Source organism: Cephus cinctus, unplaced genomic scaffold (genome assembly GCF_000341935.2).
Source record: "Cephus cinctus unplaced genomic scaffold, Ccin1 Ccin1_scaffold0227, whole genome shotgun sequence".
Taxonomy (NCBI): Eukaryota; Metazoa; Arthropoda; class Insecta; order Hymenoptera; family Cephidae; genus Cephus; species Cephus cinctus.
The window spans coordinates 113,817-122,057 of record NW_014332943.1 but is presented as its reverse complement, the minus strand read 5'-3'; the positions used below and the strand labels follow the sequence as shown (position 1 = coordinate 122,057).

The 8,241-nt window shown below is 39.3% G+C and overlaps 1 long non-coding RNA gene across 1 annotated transcript; it reads left to right on the top strand.

The window, feature by feature from the left end:
* The first annotated feature begins 27 nt into the window (after positions 1 to 27).
* LOC112494031 lies at positions 28 to 3,809 on the top strand. The gene is made up of 3 exons (XR_003059102.1): positions 28 to 150; positions 411 to 1,775; positions 1,837 to 3,809. It is a non-coding gene; the product is annotated as an uncharacterized LOC112494031 (long non-coding RNA).
* Positions 3,810 to 8,241: the final 4,432 nt, after the last annotated feature.

Here is an 8,241-nt window from a genome sequence, read left to right as displayed (position 1 = left end):
CCAGGTGCGCAGACTATCCACTCCGCTGACACTCGTCGACGTCATCGTTACCGCTGTCCTCTGATATTCGTTGTACATACACGAGGAACCCCTTTAATATGAATTTCTTATTGGATTTCTTTACGTGGGCATACAATAGTCCAAAACATAGTATGTATATACGTATATACCGTTATTACTTATTTTATACGAATCTTAGTTTTCATTGATTCCTTTCTTGAGTCTTCTTCTTTACCGTTAGCAAAAAATAAATTACGACGACTTATTACAATGTTCTCCAGCAATGGCAATTCGCAATTAACATTGTACCTTTGTCATTTTTATTATACATAAATAATATATCACTGTAATGTTTACGGTATACTATACCTATATATAAAATATACATGTATATATTGTATGTGTTTCAGCATAAACAAATTGTACAAAGTGTCGCTTCTATCCTGATTAATTATTCAAACGTGGCATTACTATGGAGCGTTTCGCAACTCACTTTTCTCCACGTCGTTTTGCGTCAATGATTTTCCTATCCTAGGCATCCCAAGCTACAGTAAATATTATAATTTTGGTACAGTAGTATATTTGTTTACGCCTATAATTTTGCAACAAGAGGCCAAATGGCCACTCTCTACGTCACTTTGCTACAGCATTTAAAGATATGTCCGATCTTTTAAAATATGTATATTCCTTCGACAGTCGCGTTGACATGCTTTAGCTTCAATTTATTCAAGAAATTTTACAAATTAGATTTCCATATTTCATAATTTCAAGAAAACTATTATATATGAAAGAAAGATGAAACATCCAACGTTATAAATAATTCCCGTTAGCCATGCGGTGAGTTTCATTTTCCAAAATTTTCCCAGATATTCGTGCATTGCGTAAGCGAGGTTTATGTTTTGTGTAACCACGAGAAATGCGTGACAGATCAGGAACACGTTCGACGAACAATCTTCGAACCGTTCATGACCTTGTAACGTGTACAATACAACTCCATGTATAGAAAATAAATCGCTCTTCCCATCTTCAAACGGTACTTCAAACACGACGATGGAATCGGCGAGCTTCTGGATCCCGTAAGACACGTAGATTAATCTACGGCCCCCGTTCATTTCCAAAACTCCACTTTTACCATAACAATGTAATGAAAGCCGGCATTAAACATCTCATATATTATAAGAGTAATGCAGTCGCTTCTCGTTAGTCTTAATCACCTACGTCCCGTTCATTAAATACTGAAAACTCTTCTCGCTTTAGGTACAGTTTACATGACTCTTTTATCGTTCATAAACAATACACGATGATAGCTCAGTGCGAAGTGAGGGAATGGTAGGACAGAAGTCACACTGGGAATGTCTTCGAAGCGAAGAGCTTTGTTGCGTAAAAGTACTTGGAGGAGCGATGGACGCGTCCGCGTCATTCTATTGGTCGGTCACCTGTTGCCTGCCGGGCCCTGATTGGTCAGTGCTGGCAGGCCGTAACGGCTAGAGGGAGACAAGTGCATTGGAACTCAGTCTGTAACGGACTAAGATCGCGACAGGAGAAGGGGCTGTGGGCCAGCGCGAAACTTCTGACCGATTTCTTCCAGGTTCTAAGCTTTTTTTATTAGACGGCCGCGAAACTACCTATGATTATTGGTCGGCTCGGTATTTGCGGTCGAGCTAGGTCGATCATGTGAGTCAATTTTGGGGTATTGAGTTTTCGGCGTGGCACGAGCGATGGTTTGTTTACGGCACAGTGGTAGGACACTATTCCCGCCGGCCATGGACTGGCAGGTACAGTTAAGGCTATACAAGATGCGTGGAGCGATTTGCTTGTTTATTTTTCGCTCTGCAGCAATAACGAGGAGAGGGGACTTCGCCGAATAAATTTGTGAGCATTAAGGCCGCCCGAACGTTTCCGCGTGCGCTCAGCATCTACCCGACTGTCTCCACCAACGTGGTAGGGTACACCGACCAGTAAATAGACTAATAAGTAAACCGTCATGTATACACTCAAACCGTAAAGTTTAACAATATTGGCAGAATAGTTTTCAGCATCGATGTAGCTGATTCATCATAATTTATATTAATTGTCCAAAAATATTCCAAGTAGTCAATGCACAGAAGTTGGAGAAATCGATTGAAAACTAGCAAAGTAACAGACATATCAGTAAATGGACAAAAATGACTAAAAATGCGACATCAGTCGTGAATGTTGATTACATGTGATGTTTCACTCATCGTGCTAAAAAATGGATAAATATTATCTTATTCGCGCTGTATTAAGATGTACGGTAGATATAGTTACCTCGTAGTACAATAAAAAAGAACTTTATTGTTTATTACTTCACATTTCCTTCATATTTGCATGATGCCATAATCATTTATTAATAATGCACATGGTATATATATAGAGAGAGAAAGAAGTACTGTAGAATGAAAAGAACAGAACTTGAGGGTTTTTACCGTTTTTTAAAGATTTTTACTCTCAAGATAAATAATTAAAAAACTTTTTTCTTCTATCAAGTTTCTATTTATTTTGTTTTGTAGTATATCAATATTTCTTATCATTTCTTGAACTGGAATGAATTACAACACGGTGAATGATTAGCAACACTGATTTTGAGCGCGCATAATTTTGAAAGACATTTGATCGTTTTTCAAAATGTACGGTGTATTTTTGATAAAAGATCATGCTTCCAATATGAAGCAAATATGACGTATCAATAAAAATTCTTTTTCATCATGCCATGAAGTAAACTTAAACCATACCTACCGTATATTTTGGTTGAGCATAAATGAGGTAATATTTATCTCTTTTTTAGTTCAATTAATGAAGCATCACAGGTAATCAACATTGACGATTCATGTCGCATTTATATGCCATTATTTAATTTAACAAATATGACTGTCAACCTTACTGAACGTTGTGTTTAATCATACAGGTCTTTACTTAGGCAGTGATTAAACATACATTCCAGATACTGGCTAAAGAATAAAGATTTAGAATCACAGTATTATTATTGAAATTAAATACTAATATATATTTTAATTTATTATTATTCATATTATTATTTTGATTAAACACAGCACAAACATAAAGTTTTTTAGCATGATAATTCAAATGTTATACTTTTTGGCATTTAAAGTATAATTACTCACAATTAGTCTTAGATTTAGGCTGAGACTTATAACGATATTAATAAATACTGAATAATAAGTAATGCAAAATAATTTTCCAATTTTTAACAAATGACCTCAAAACCAAATATCTTTATTCAATTGTTCAATGCGTTTTGTTAATCACGATATTAGAGCCCACATGATCATTCGCTGATAGGTTAAAATATGAGGCCAGTAAATAAACAAGATTATTTACAGCATATTTTTACGATATTAATGAAAAAGTTAGTGCAATATAAATAAAGATAAACTCTATCTTTACCAATAAAGCTCAATACTTAACCTCAAAGATGCATTAAAACACCTATCGTAGCTAGTCATTATTGAGCTGACGAAGCTGTTCATTTAGTATTTTGCGTGCTAAATGCATATTATGAATTATAAAAATTCTTCCTGGCGTCGAAGCTTTACACAAAGCCGTAGGATCGGTCTTAGAGACATCTGTGATGTTTTTCTTAAGCTGAGTAATTGAATTATTTGAACAATGTATAGTTCCATTTTATTTATAAGACATAAGTGAACATTTTCATTCAGCTTCATTCAGTTTCATTCAGTTTCAGGTCAGTTTACCCTATTCTATCACTAATGGAATAAGAGCGCCTTCGTCTGTATATCTCTTCATAGCATTGCAACGATAAGCAATAAATCTACGCTCAAAGGAATTTATATCTCGAGTTTCGCACTGCCTTTCTTTTTCTTTTCTTCCCTTTGATTTCCTCGCTCTATATGTATACACATATTTGGCGCAAGGCTTCACCGACGTCTCTAAACTTTTCATGCTTCTTCACGTGCCCGTCTAGGAACGTGTACGGGACACACGTTCCTTGCACGGCCGCCACTCGTAGAAGTACCGTATGACCTCGCAAAAAGGCAAGTCTTCAAGGATGTCGCAAAATTCTATTTTTGATAATCATTATAGCAAGCATTAACATACTCGCTGAAGTGCCATATTGCCAATATTGCTGTATAATGATCATCAGTACCGCTCTACCTGCATGACATCCCTATGTGAGATACTTCAGCATAGCCATGCTACTCCACAGCATATGGATTCGATACATACTCGATTCTACTGGATACCGTCGCCTTTTACTTCTTGGTCTACCAGCAGTTTCCTTACTGCGACAGGTGCTCAACGACGGTATTACGCAGGAATGCATTGGGAACAGTTATCCTGGATATCAAGAAACGGAGTCTTACCAGTTCATGGAAGGTATCCATAATTTGTATAATTTCATATACAGATTTAATGGTTCTTGCTGCTCTTTCTGGACAGCTCGGTCGGTTTTGAATCTTCCTTCTTGGGGTCGATCTATTTGGTACGGACAGTAAGCGTACCTCGAATTTTATACTCGGAAGAATTCGATGCTCCTATGGTATTCGACTTGCGGTACAAAAAGCCTTTTTAAAAAAGAAAAATATCGAGTCTTAAGTTACGTAAGGCAATCTCGGGTGGGGTAATGGTGGTCCAGTCGCTGCCGTGACGAAATCTAAGAACGCGGCACTTTCGTCCTTTTGTTTTGGCAGCAATGATGGCTGCTCGCGCTGTTGTCCAATGGCTGCGAACCAACTTCAACGTGAGTCTGCAGCTTCTGGTCAATTGCGTATCAGGAGTAATTCTTAATTGATAGAACCCACAGAATTTTACATAGTTGCTTCTTTTCTTTTAAGCTCTCGTTTATTTTATCCGGAGTTTGCACAAAGAATTTTTGACCAGCCTTTTTTTTGGGGATGGGAAAGTTGCCGGATGAGACTTTACGACACGGTAGGGCTGTTTGCACCTGTCCTAGGGACGATCCACCTGTTTTCCACCCGACAGGAAATCCCTCGTCCGTATAACAGCAATAAATAACCGGCTATAGCGGATTTTGTAAATTTTCGTGCCCCCCCCCCCTCCCCCCAAGTCAGGTTCAACAGCTGGACTCAGTCTTTGCTTCTTACGACTGAACAATTCAAACGCAGATAATTAATCTGTGACGCAGGAGAAATCTGGCACAAGGATAAAACCGCGCGAAGGATATGAACGCGTTGAAACGCAATTGTCGACGTAAGGATCTCGTTAATAAAACGAAAAATTCGTACAACGTTTAAAGTTTAAAATTTGTTATTTGCTCGAAAAAAAAATATAAATATCGTTAAGAAGACGAAAGTCATGATATTTTCTCATCTATAATTAACACAGCCTCATTCAGTTTCACACGACACCTGTGACATTTATAGTTTCTCATTAATCAGAGTATTTCATGCTAAATCGTTTTTCCGAATAATAACACATCCCACTGAAATCATTAACAAGAATACACGCAAATTACTAAATAATTGCTATTCGCAAATCGGATATCAGATTATTAAAAAAAAAATACCTCCATATAATCTATATTTGCACACACTCGCTATTTTGATTGTCATTCTTCCTGTTTTCCCTTTCGCAATTCTTACACCGGTACATCGTCTTCCCGTAATTTCCTGTCTCTTTCGAAAGAGACTGGTAGATCCGTACTTAGGAATTTCATACGTAAAAGAAAATAAGGAAGAAGCAGAGAACGAAGAGAAAACAAGAAAGGGAGAAGAAGGACGTACAATAAAAAGACCGAAAAAAAAGGACACAAAAGAAGTCAGTACTTTAACACCTGTCATCTCACTGAAAGCGGTAGATTGCATGGCATGCTTAAAGTAATAAACCGTATATACCGTGGCAAACAAAAATAATAGAATCCTAACAAGTCTAATTAGAATTTCTTATTATTTTCCAACCGTTCTCTTCGAGTGCGAAGATCAGTCCCAAGTACAGCCTAAGAAATTTCGTAACACACTCGTCAATGCAAATTCGAGTAACACCTCTACCTCTTAATGGCGGCAACGTTCAAGTGGGATAAATTTTAATATTACACCGTCAACCGTTTTTATATAAACTCCTAGGTTGTATGTCCTCCCACCATTTACCGTCTACCATTAAACTTTCATTAGATTATTTCTCCATTATCCGGGCCAGGTTTCGGGCCCATGATTTTTTCCCATGAAACTCTGCCCGCTCCAGCGTGAATAAAATGCCGACGTGTACGAAAGGACGTTTCGGCTTGGCCTTTCAGGATTTTGACCACGTACTATACATACACACATATATACTTGCAAGACTCTTGGCCGACTCACTGAGTAGATCTCAAGACTTTTCTGACGCACTTTTCCCATAGCATAGCGTGATACGGCAATACGGCATAGGTGATCTTACATATACAGGTATAATCAGAAACTTGACGCCAAGTAAATTGATACCGTATAGATTTATTTGATCCTAACGGTGAATTCGACCAAGTGTCCCCTACTTGATGAAGAAGTCTGAAAAATTTTCGTAAGATTTTCTTCCGGGCAAAACGGGTTGCCAGCCGAATCCGGGTAGCGGCGGAGTGAAGTCAAGACTCGAATATCCGGTTTGGAAGTGGCTGGTTCGCTGGGGCATTACGTAAGCCGGTCCCGTCTGTCGGTCTGTCCGTCCATGCGCTACGAAGAGGTCGTAGAAGAAGGTGAATTCCGAAGGATTGCGCAAAAGACTGTCTGAGCCCTTCCTGCGGTATTATTTTCTCTGAAGGGTTTGGATAGGTTATTTGGATATCCTGCATCCGGATACGCGTAATAATTTTAATTGTTCCATCGTAACCTTATGATAGAACATGGTGACGTTACAGGATAATACAATAATTTTTAATAACTATAGTATAGCATAGAATCGTGCGTTGCGATTTTTCTATAATTGCCCATCCGTGAACGACCTCATCAGAACCATAGACAATGGGGTGGCCTTGTCGCGTTCCCATTAAATGGCAGAAAGGTTCCCATAGTCCTTTGGTGTCCTTGTGGATGGTCCTTGACGGTCCTTGGCAATAGAATTTCTAGGAGGCTGAATAGTCCTTACGGTTCTCTTCATCAATGGTTTATGATGAATGATTAATCTGTCATGAAATCATTATCAATCGTTATAGATTACCCAATAGAAATTAAATTATTACGTATTTATCTGCACCCTTCTCAAAAATACCGAGTCCACAATACCCGGCTAGATAATCCAGGTGAAAAAATTCTGGAATCCAGGGAGTCGAGATCGTCATGGCTTCCGAGCATCGCCACGGTCCCGCGAGCCTGGATATTTCGGAAGCGATGGTTCCGCGATTTCCACGAGAACATCGCCTCATGGTGGAGTAAGGTATAGGTCTAGCAGGAGTCGAGGTACGCAGCCAACCTGGTGAACAGAAGTAACCAGGCAGGAGGAGGCAGCCAGGCGGGCAAGGTAAGACCGTCAAGGAAGGTGGTAAAGTGGTTAAGGTGGGAAGATAGAGGAAGGTGAGAAGGTAGGTAGGTGAGTAGGTAGGTTTGCATCCGTGAAGTAGGTGTGCAAGAAAGGTATACGCTGATAGAAAATAATGTGGAAGAGAAAGAAGGAAGAGATATGTGATAGAGTGTGTAAGTGTATGTGTACGAGAGAGAGAGAGAGAGAGAGAGAGAGAGAGAGAGAGAGAGAGAGAGAGAAAGGGAGAGAGATAGAGGAAGAAGGAGAGTGGAAGACAGCGAAACGAGCGGCCCGAAGCGTATAAGAGATAGTGGTCGCTGACCCGCTCGGAACGTTGACTCCATGTAGTCAGTCCCCTCTTTATATTTTGTTCCCAACTTACCTTACCTTACCTTGCCGCCCTTATCTTACCTTACCCGCCTTGCCAGTCTCTGGCCGGTACGCGGTCTAACCTATCTTACCATCTACCTCGAGCGCTCTCTCCTTCTTATCCATCTTCCCCAACCAAGACTTCTTCTCTGGGTGGTAAGGCCAGGTTTATAGACGAATTACCCGCGATTCCTCTACTTGCATATATAGTCCAAGTCATTTATTAAATGCATGTAATGTTTCTGACGTCATTCACGCGTCCTAACCTAAATTAATACGTCGGATGAGTCGTACATACACATGTACGTTATGCACGGTAGGTATAACTATTTATTATCTCTGTATTTCGTCTATGACCGTTCATTCTATTTTGACGAGCTTAAAGAATCGAAAGTATCACTTTCAAGAATGCATGGTGTTCCGTCG